The 11,528-nt window shown below is 40.4% G+C and overlaps 1 long non-coding RNA gene across 2 annotated transcripts in view; it reads left to right on the top strand.

Annotated features, from left to right (window-relative positions):
- The first annotated feature begins 1,009 nt into the window (after nucleotides 1–1,009).
- The window catches only part of LOC111822277 (uncharacterized), an 82,548-nt gene continuing 72,029 nt past the window's right edge, over nucleotides 1,010–11,528 (top strand). For both annotated transcript variants that reach the window (XR_002825562.1, XR_002825563.1), the window contains exon 1: nucleotides 1,010–1,144. This is a non-coding gene — a long non-coding RNA (uncharacterized LOC111822277). The remainder of the gene's footprint in view (nucleotides 1,145–11,528) is intronic.

Below are 11,528 nucleotides of genomic sequence, written 5' to 3'. Positions count from 1 at the left end.
GACAATCACCTATTTTTAGATCTCGAATATTCTGTATTTTTAAATACATGAGTATATTTGCAAATGGATACAATGTAAAATTAAATAGGGGTATGTATATTGGGGTGCATGCTTAAATCATGATGGAGTGCCTGATCTATAAAGCTTGGACAGCCTTGTTTAGAGAATCTTAAAATTATAGAATTACCAGAGAATCATCTGTAGCTTGCATTTTCATTAACTAAGGATTAATTCATTAATGTGGTCTTGTTCAAGGTGACAAAACTACTAAGCAGTGCATCCAGAATTTGAACTCACACAGTCTTACTTCAGAACCTATGCTATTCTTCCTTTTGTATTAGCACTTTCTCCATTTCTTACACTTGTAAAAAGGAAAAATTAATCATGGTTTGAGATAGTATTCTGGCTGCATGTGACAATAGGCAGAAGAGTTCTTATATGTACTTCTTTCTTTTGTATAATGTGCAGCTTAATCAGGAGCTAGTGATGAAGTATTGTCTAATAGCGTATCTTTAAATTTTCATATGAGCCTTTTGTTTAGAGAACTTGTGAGTTAGTGAATTTTTTTATCACATGCCCATGCATTGTTTTACAATGTATAATGCTTTCATTCATTCATTTATTCACTCATTCAACAAGCATTTACTGAATAATGTCCAAATGCCAAGTACTGTTAAAGGTGTAAGAAAGACAGCGGTAATCAAAATAGATAAAGTCTCTGCTCTCAAGTAACATTTTCTAATTTTGAACACCAACATTTACCATGGTGAGTGAGAGGAGCAAATCCTTCAGACAAGCCAGGCGGCCATGGTTGTCTTCATTCCTCTTCCTCCTGGTGTAGTTAGGCCTCAGAACAAACCACAACCCCCACTGAGGCCTGACATTAGTAAGCAAGATTAAAAAGATACAATTCTGGGCTAGTCACCCCCTGCCCCTGCCTCAGGAAGTGAGAGGGGCATGATACGGCAGGATGTTTGTTAGCAGGGTTGAAAAGATATAATTAGTCACTTAGGCTTGGGGTATAAAATAGCTAGAAAGGGAAATTTTCTGAGTCTCCTCAGCTGTGGTGCAGGTGGGGCACAGAGAACATAAGTTTATAGTACACTTAAGTGGACCTGCGTGGGCAGGGGGAGACTGGCAGCAGGTAAGGTCCCATCTAAGCCTCTTACCCATGGCACAAAGTGGGGTATGCATGGAAGAGTCATCATCTCTGCCCAGAGAGCTTTTAAGCCAAAGGGCACTGCTCATGATGAAACTTTTCCAGTTGTATGCTGTCTGGTTCTTTTAAGTAATAAAAGCTACTTTCCACATGCTACAAAGAAAAGCTAAACTTAGCAAAAATTATGATTTATTTTAGAAAATACTTTCAAGGAAAGAAGTGCATGGTATACATAATGATTATTTCACAGCTAGGGCCATTCTGTGAGCACAATACTTGAGAAAAGTACTTTAACCAGAGCCAGAATTATGCTATGCCAGAAGTTTACATTGTTGGTTTCTTAAAGCTCCCACAGGAGATGTCACCTGTGCAGAGTGTTTGGGGTTGCTTTTGAAAAAAAAAGGAAGGCATGTCCATGAGAGATATGGCAGAGAGAAAGATGGGCCTAGATAGATGAGATTAGGAGGCCAATCTTTTGTACTCTAAACAGATCACTTGGAACCGTTTGTACATAAATCAGTTTGAAACCCCTGTGCTATTCCAAGTACCAAAATCTAAAGTGTTTTTGAGTTTTGAAGGTGAGGCAAATATCTGGGGAGGATGATTTTGAATCATGGGAAATGTAATAGGCAAATATTAAAAGTACGGAAATTGAGAGGGGGAAAATGGTTTTAGAGATTTTCCAAGACATTTCTCTTAAAGTAGTTTGTGAGTGAAAGTCAAGGATGTGTCAGTCCTAGTGCATGATTTGTTACTGGGAGTAGAATAAATCTTTGAAAAGTAGAATGTGGTGAGGATACATATGCCAAGTTCTTCATCATTCATTCTTGTATAGGGCTTAAAAATCTTGAATTAAGGAATAGGGCTTGGAAAATACATGCAAAGGGGACAGTGGAACTTGGCCAGAAAACCATTGCAGTTCAGAGAAGTGTTGTGAAGAAGCACGTATTGCCAAGATCTGTAAATTAAAATCAGGGAATAAAATTAACTTGAGTGCCTTCTTAAATGTTTCCACCTGCCATGGATTGAATTATGTCCCCCAAAAATGTGTGCATCAGTTTCGCTAGGCCATGATTCTCAGTATTGTGTGGTTGTCCTCCATTTTGTAATTGTAATTTTATGTTAAAGAGAATCAGGGTGGGATTGTAATACCACCCTTACCCAGGTCACATCCCTGATCCAGTGTAAAGGGAGTTTCCATGGGGTGTGGCCTGCACCACCTTTTATCTCTCAAGAGATAAAAGGAGAGGGAAGCAAGCAGAGAGTAGGGTACCTCATACTTCCAAGAAAGCACTGCTGGGAGCAGAGCGTGTCCTTTGGGCCTGGGGTCCCTGCACAGACAAGCTCCTAGTCCAGGGGAAGATTGATGAGAAGGCCAACAGAGAGAGAAAGCCTTCCCCTGGAGCTGATGCACTGAATTTGGACTTTTAGCCTACTTTACTGTGAGGAAGTAAACTTCTCTTTGTTAAAGCCATCCACTTGTGGTATTTCTGTTAGAGCAGCACTAGATGACTGAGACACCACCTAATACACCAAGCTTGTGCCTGAGTGGTGTCAAAGATTTAGAGACACAAGTCAGTGGGACTTCAGAACCTCCAAGCCCCACCTTTGGGACATGAGGTGAGGCATATGGACAAAGGGCTTCGTTTAATTCCTAGGCCAAGATTACCCATATCTTGTTACCAGTATGAGTAAGGCAGTCATATAATCTCTAAATACACATTACCAGGCAATTGCCTATTTGTGTTAGAAAAGATGAAGAATGCTTACAGAAATCTCCAAAAGGGTTTATGGCTCTAGCCTGGGGCGAGCTGACTCTTGCAGATGACAGGGTTCAATCTCACTTCATAGGTCTGTGATCCAACCTCAACCACATCTTGCCCTCAAGGTTTCTTCCAGCTGGATTGGTAGAATGTGCTGATGCAGATAAAGGGAGAATTTTGTCAATTTGTGTGGAAGATAGCAGGTGACATAAATGTTATCAGCCTATTTCACTTATATCTCCTGATAAAACTCACTAAGCTTCAGCCTGTGAGGCTGGAATGTAAAACTAAAAGTCCACGCATTGATTGTGGTCAGTCTAGGATTTCCAGGGAAGGTTTTGAGGTGGCAGAATGAATGCTGAATACTTCTTGGGATGTGTTATTGAAAATCTAGCTAATGCATATACATATTCAGAATCAATACCAGCTTTTTTCAGATGTTTGACCACTACTATCACCAGTAGGTTACGAGAAGCAATGCTCTAGAAATGCTAAAATATACCATACCTACCATATTTTTATGCAAATAACACACATCTTCTATATTTGTTTGCCAATTGTGCCCTCCCCCTGCGAGAAGGAGGCACCTATTAAATGTTATCAGTCAACCTTCACATTGCTTACGTCACTAGTGCATGGTGGCCCATATCTGTCAAATACCTGAATCACTGCACCAGCCAGTGAATCCTCTTCTACCTGTATCCCATTCTAGTTCACTACTAATGAAAGTCTTAGCAAACATACTTCTACCAAATACCAGCAAATAGTGATATTCCAGTTTTATCAACGATAGGGTGCTCATTGCCCTCTCTACAGCAAGTAATCTATTTCCAGAATCCCACCCTTAGTGTCTGCTTTTCAGTCCACTCCTATTACCAACTGTCTTAGGTTAGATTCCCTAGAAGCAGAGCCTGAGATGGATATTCTTGTTCCAGTGATTTATACAGGGAATACTTTCAGAAAGGATCCCTGAGTGGTGCAAATGGTTAACGTGCTCAGCTGCTAACTGAAAGAAGTTCAAGTCCACCCAGAGGTGCCTTGGAAGAAAGGCTTGGAAATCTACTTCTAAAAATCAGCCATTGAAAATCCTTTGGAGCACAGGTCTATTCTGTCACACACGGGGTCACTGTAAGGCAAAATCAACTTGATGGCAACTTGTTACTTGTTACTTCCAGAAGAAGGTGGGTGAAGGAAGCTAGATAGGGCAAGGTGTAAAAGTCAGGTAACAGTGTGATCTCAGCTAGAGACCACCTTCACGCTGATCCGATGGGGAATGTAGTACAGCAAGAATTGATCTCTCCTTTAAGAAAGGAGCCTGAATGTTTATACTCTAGTGTTGGTTCAGTGGTGGAATTCTCACCTTCCATGTGAGAGACCTGGGTTCGACTCCTGGCCAATACACTTCATACACAGCCACCACCAGTTTGTCAGTGAAAGACTGCATGTTGCTATGATGCTCAACAGGTTTCAACAGGTTTCAGCAAATCTTCCAGACTAACACAAACTAGGAAGAAAGACCTGCGTATCTACTTCCAAAAATCAGCCAATGAAAACCCTATGGATCACAATACAGTGGTCAGATACGCAACTGGTCATGGGGATGTTTCAGGAAGAGGGCCAGGCAGAATTTCATTCTGATGTACATGGGATCACTATGAGTCAGGGACTGACTCCACTGTAACTAAAAAAATCACAGCAAAGTGTCAGTCAGTCAGTCACTGGTTGTGGTCATCAGTGGTGGTGGGCATAATCTTGTGGGCTAGGTGGCTTCCATCCCACTGAGGTCAATTCATGGAAGAAGAAGACAGCTGGCATCACTCACAGAACATGAGGGAAGAATATAGCAACCAGTAAAGGGTACCCTAGAAGGTAACCGACAGCACCCTATACTCACTACAAAAGTTTGCAATAAGATACATGGAGTAAAGAAGACACTCCCCAATCTACATTCTGCTGTAGACTCTGAATGTTCCAAAATTATGGAATCAGACATTTTAACTGCTTGTACATTCTGATTCCATGTTTATGTTTGATATGCAAACACTACAGCTATATGGTTATGAATTGTGCCAAAACCCCTTGTATAGTAAGTATAACATTGCAGTGATTACCTTTTGCTATTTAAAAAAAAAAAAGAAAATCCTTTCATTTGTTCTCTACAGTACTAAGAAATTCACACTTAAAATGCTCCCTTTCTGACATATACTGTAGAAGCCGTTTCACCCAAACTTAGGATATAATGGTTAGTTATTTGAAATTATTATTTGAAGTAAGAAAAAAGAATAATGTATGTCGTTTAAACATTTTAATTTAATTTTAAATATATAAATGTACATTTATTTGTCAATTTAGGGGGCAAGGCCTTTTCTTTGAGTATTGGATCTGTCAGTCTCACATGCACACATCCAGTTTTATTTTCTCAAAAGTGGAGTGAGAAGGAGTATAACTGCAGAAATTCCTGTATTTTGTAAAATTTCCAGTCTTTTAGAGTTGCTTTGTCCACCTCAGTTATTGAGCAGAAACTTTTTAAGCAAATCATTATTATTGAATCTTGTCAAAGTATCCACAGAAACAGCTCTCTTCCTTTACATACTTACTCATTTATTTATGCAATGGTCAATTGAATTACATAATTACAATGCTAATTACAAATCATTTAATAAGTCTTGGGACAAATGCAACTGATTCTTAGTAAGCTTATGATTCAACTTGCTAAGCATATGATTTAGGATCAAACACATGATTCAAAAGCAATAGAGCATAGGATCCCAGAGATTAGCCCACTAGCCAAATGAGTTCAGCAACTCATTATATTTTATAAAGTGTCCATTAATATGGAGAGTAAGTTATTTGGAAGTTAAGAAGGCATCTATACTATTCTTCTCTTTACCTTCTTACAAAATGAAGGGAATGTTCAGATCTGATCGTTTTTCAACTGTCTTTGTTATCTAGTGCTGCTATAACAGAAGTACCACAAGTGGATGGCTTTAACAAACAGATTTATTCTCTCACAGTCTAGTAGGCTAGAAGTCAAAATTCAGGGTACCAGCTCCAGGGGAAGGCTTTGTCTCTCTGTCAGCTCTGGAGGAAGGTCTTTGTCATCGATCTTCCCCTGACCTAGGAGCTTCTCAGCATGGGGACCCTGGGTCCAAAGGACACACTCTGCGCCTGGCACTACTTTCTTGGTGGTAGGATGTCCCCCTGTCTCTCTGCTTGATTCTATCTTTTATATCTCAAAAGAGATTGACTCAAGATACAACCTAATCTAGTAGATTGAGTCCTGCCTCGTTAACATCATAGAAGCAGGATTTACAACACATAGGAAAATCACATCAGATGACAAAATGGAGGACAACCACACAATACCGGGAATCATGGCCTAGCCAACTTGATACATATTTTGGGGGGATGCAATGCAATCCATAACTCCATCTTAGCCAGACTTATATCCTCAGGTCCTGTGTACACTCAAACAGTAACTTTTCCTTAATGGAGAACACGAGGCTGTCAACCTCATTTCTCCATAGATAAGAGTTTTCAAATTTATTCATAGATTATTTGTTTGCTCATTTTCTGATGAAAAAAAGGCAGGGACCCTGGAGTCTCATTTATTTTAATTCCCATGTGTGAAAGGAAGCGCCCACTGAGATAGAGTTGCAAGGTATCCAGTTGATTACAGCTCTGAAGAGTAGTCTTCTTTCATACTTCTTCAAATTTTATTACATTGTTGTATATAGAATATTATCCTTTTTCTCTCTTCTACCAAAACTTTTGTTGCTGGCATTGGTGGTGTGGGTGTTGTTTTGGTTTTTAACAGTGTAGGGTTGGAGGACGACAGAGTGCTAGATATGATTTTTGAATACTTTCTTAACAGTTTAACTTCTAACCTGAACATAAAAATAGAAGAATGACCAGTCTATTCCTGCATGGACTTTATAGTGTTGTCCATAGCAGCTTTCCTTTAAATTAAGTGTTCCTCTTTTAACTCTAGCCTGAAATCTCAATCTAAGTGTCATTAAAAAAAAAAAAGTACCTTTAACAGTTACTATCTGGGCTGTCCAGATCTTCAGTGTCCTTTAGGTCTAAGACTAAGAGTGCCTTATAGCTTTACACTCAGCTGGCCACAATCCTGACTATAGTAAAATTGGATTATTTTAACATGTAATGAAGATAAAAAGGGATAAATATTTGTGAATTGCTGTTAATGATTTGTTGGAGAGTCAGTACTTGAAAAAGGCATCTAGCCTTAGAATCACAGAATTTTTAAGCTATAAAGGGCCTTAGAAATCATTGATTCCCCAGAGGTAATAAGTCACATGGCCATAAACGGTACAAACTGTGAATTGCCTTAGGTCTTATTTTCGTATTCACTCCCCAATGCAAATGGTCCTTAGCCTTTTCTGGTTATTCTTCTTGGACCTTTTTGTGAATGCAAGGAAAGCAATGGATCCAGTTCCTGGAAAACACATGTTCAAACATATACCGAAGTTTACCTATAAGATTATCAGGCTGAGAATTCCCATTCTTGGAGTCTGTGAGTTCCAAGGATTCCAGTTTGAGGATGAGAGAAGACTTTCCTTCCCCAAGTTCCCATGAAAGAATAAGACATTGTAAATTAAGTCTATTTTCATTAAGTTATATGGTGTTAGGATGTTCAAGGACAACTTATTTTTCTGTATTAGAGAAAAGTAAGGTGCGGTCTCTCCCTGAGTGGTGCAAACAGTTAATGCACTTGGCTGCTAACTGAAAGGTTGAACATTCTAGTCCACCCAGAGGCGTCTGAGAAGAAAGGCCTGGCAATATAATTCCAAAAAATCAGCCACTGAAAACCCTATGGAACATAGTTCTGCTCTGACATACATGTCATCAGTTGGAATCAATTCAACAACAACTGGTATTAGTTAGTCTTGATGGTCAAAAGCTCACATGTCCACAGGTATCAGGCAAACAAGTTACTATAAACAAGTTAAGCATCCCGGGAATAAGATAATAGAACTAGTTACTTATATTGTGACCAAGATTAACACTTACTTAACTTTCTAAAAGATGATGAAGAAAAAAAAAGTAGTCACAAAGCAGTTGAAGATTGAAACATAACTTTGCAGCCTAAATTTTAAAATCCTTTAATGAAGCAATTGCAGCTATGAAGGAGGTCCCCAAATCATCTGATAAAAGATGGCCAGTGTGTAAATGGCATGCGGGCAGCGTCTGACTTCCTCTAACTTCAAGAGGGGGAAGGAGAATGAAGATCAACAGCCCAAGGCTGATTTCCTATGAGGTGGAGGTCAGACACGCCTCCTCTCTCCACTAAATTTACCAATTCTGATGCCAGTGGTCCCTCACACAGCACTCTTCTTCTCTGCTGGGTTTGATAATTCATTGCAGTGGCCACACAGAACTCACAGACAATAGTCCTGATTATGGGGTTTATTAGGGAAGTAACAGGTTACAATTTAGGCACAGGAACACTCAGGATACAATTCTTCCATCAAGACGGCCTCTTCCCAGCCCTGCCTGCAGGCATGCCTCTCTCTGGGCCCTCAGCCTCTGCCCTGCTCAGACAAATGTGACAAAGCACTTTTAGCTCTGCCAGTAAGTGCCCAGAGGCACCCCACTCTGCCATTAAGCCTCTGCCCAAAGACAATTAGCTTTCACACTCCGTGGGGTGGGAAGCCCACTGCGTCATCTCCTGCCTGTCTCTCCTGCCATCGTGTCTCTGCTACTGCATCTTGCCATCTTCATTGTTACTCTCTTGCTCTCTCTCTCTTGGTCTCCTGGTTCCAGGAGCTTCTCAATGCAGGAATCCCGAGTCCAAAGAACACACTGCGCTCTTGGCTTTCCTTCCTTGGTGGTGGCAGATCCTCTCTTTCCCACCTCTGGAATGGCTCATTTTAAGCTTAGCGGGATGGCAAAACTGATCAATCCCCTTGTTAGGGTTTCATATACCTTATTAGCATGGTCCTGCCTAGTCACTTTGGTGGGAGTTACAAGACCGTGGCAAGAAAGGCCACACACAAGTGATCCATCACACCTCAGCAAGACAACAGGAAGCAATGGCCAGGTTACTTTAAAAGAAAAAAAAAAGTGAAATAATGCAAAAATTAAAGAAAACTGGAACTTCCGGGCAACATGGCGCTATAGTTAGAAACACCATGCCGTCCTTCCTCAGCAAAGATCAGAAAAACTAAGTCAAATAGAGTCATACGTCAATCCTGAAACCCTAAGCATCAAATGAAGAGATAAAGAACTCAGCCAGACACCGAATGGAATAAGAAACTGACAGAGAACAGAGAGTGAGGAGAGATACACGCAGAAGTCTCCTATCAGCTACCGCAGCACAGATCTGCCATCTTGGACTCTTATCAGAGATCAGCAAATGGGGTACAAGAAAGCAGCTTCACAGAGCCTCCAGAAGGAGACAGAACAACCAGTAACCAGCGATACAGGCTTTCCCACCCCCCACCCTTCTTCATCCCCACTTAGCCTCCTCTGCTTCCTGCAGCCACAGTCTCTTGGCCGGGAAGCACCAGCTTCACACCAGTGTTGCTTGGATTCTACCGGCCCGCACTGGCAGGCTCCCAGAGTGCCTTTTGTTGGCTGCTGGTGTTGCTTTTTTCCACTTCTTTAGATTTCTTCTTTACCTCTCACTACCTCCTCTGCCTTTCTCTCAAATACCTGGCTCCATGTGCCATCTATGCCTCTTCTGAAAGGCTGCGAAACACCACTCCACTGTAAAACTTCTTCTCAGCCCTTGCCGCCACGCTGATGGGATCCCTGGGGCTTTTTTGATTGTTTTTTGTTTGTTCTGTTTTGATTTGTTTTTTTGTTTTCTTCTCGGCTTGGGAGCCCCTTCTAGCTGGGCAGTACCACGCGGCTTGGAAGCTACTCCCTTACTCTGCACAGACACATAAGGACATCTCTGGGGGCATTTATTTTTTCTTGTTTTATTTTTTTTGTTTTGATTTTTTTCTTTCTTTGTTTTGTTTTCTTCTCTCTCTAATTCTTTTTGTCTTTCTTCCTTTCCAGTTTCTCGATTTATTCATTTTTTCTTGTACCTTTTTTCTGTTTTTATTCATTTTTGTTTTCCCCATTTCCCAGTCTCTCATCTCTCCACTCCAATAGCAAGCTCCTGTAGCACTCTTTTTTGTTTGTTTGTTTGTTTTTGGCTCCTGTTCCTCTCTCCTCTTTCCCATACCCATCTTAGCTCCACACATCACAGTCTACCCCTCCTTCCTGCCTACCTGCACTGTGGGCTGAACATCACACTCCCAAGAAGCACAGGCATGGCCTACTGGAACCTGCCCTGCACTGATTCTCAGTCCATAGTGTCAGCCCTGGTACGTGCCACAAACAACCCATTCCAGCAACTCCCCTTCAGCTGGACCTGCCCTGCTGTACCATACCTGAGTGACTGACCCTGCCCATTGGAGAAGGAGGTGAAAAGTATCATGCCTACAGATGAGCAAACAACAAAGAACGCACAGCCCCCCAGCTCAGACATAACCAAATAAAACAAAAAAGCAGGATGAAACAAACAAATCCACAATCAATAAATGAGGAAAATAACCACTGAATGCTCTGAAGACAGCAGACAATATCAAAACATTTACAAAAACAGGACAGAATGGTTCCAGTAAACATCTAAAATAAAACACCAGATGACCTTCCAGTAGAAGAAAAGGCACTAGACCTAACTGATAGGGAATTCAAATCCCTAATATTCAGAATTAGCCAAGAGGTGAAGCAAAAAGCAGACAAAAATGAGGAAAAAATAGACAAATTCATGGAAAAGGCAGACAAATTCATGGAAAATACAGACCAAAAAAATGTAAGAATTCAAGAAAATAATACAGGAACAAAATGCTAAAATAAATTCACAACTAGAAATCATACAAAAACAACAAGTACAAATCCAAAAGATAAACAACAAGATTTCAGAAATGGACAGTGCCATAGAAGGGCTGAGGAGCAGGTTTGAAACAATGGAAGATAGTGTCAGTGAAATTGAAGACAAACACTTGGATACAACTCTGTTTGAGGAAAAATCAGAAAAAAGAATGAAGAGAAATGAAGAAACCCTGAGAATTCTGTGGGATACAATCAAAAGCAAAAATCTGTGAGTGATTGGAGCTCCAGAACAGGGGGAGAAAATAGAAAACACAGAGAGGATCAATGAAGAATTGCTAACAGAAAACTTCCCCAATATCATGAAAAATGAAATGCTGACCATCCAAGAAGCTCAAGGAACACCATATACGATAGACCACAAAAGGAAAAAACCAAGGCATATCATAATCACACTCGCTAAAACCAAAGACAAATAAAGAATCCTGAGAGCAGCTTGAGAAAAACAAAAAGTCACATACAGAGGAGAAACAGTAAGACTAAGCTCGGATTATTTGGCAGAAACCATGCAGGCAAGAAGGCAATGGGATGACATGTATAAAACTTTGAAAGAAAAAAATTGCCAGCCAAGAATAATATATCCTGCAAAACTCTTGTTCAAATATGGTGGTGAAATTAGGTCATTTCCAGATAAACAGAAATTAAGGGACTATGTAAAAACTAAACCAAACTTACAAGACTTATTAAAGGGAGTCCTTCGA

The sequence above is a fragment of the Trichechus manatus genome, unplaced genomic scaffold, assembly GCF_000243295.1.
Source record: "Trichechus manatus latirostris isolate Lorelei unplaced genomic scaffold, TriManLat1.0 scaffold00150, whole genome shotgun sequence".
In the NCBI taxonomy this organism is placed as follows: domain Eukaryota; kingdom Metazoa; phylum Chordata; class Mammalia; order Sirenia; family Trichechidae; genus Trichechus; species Trichechus manatus.
Note: the sequence above shows the minus strand (reverse complement) of the source record. Positions and strands in the feature narration are given on the sequence as shown.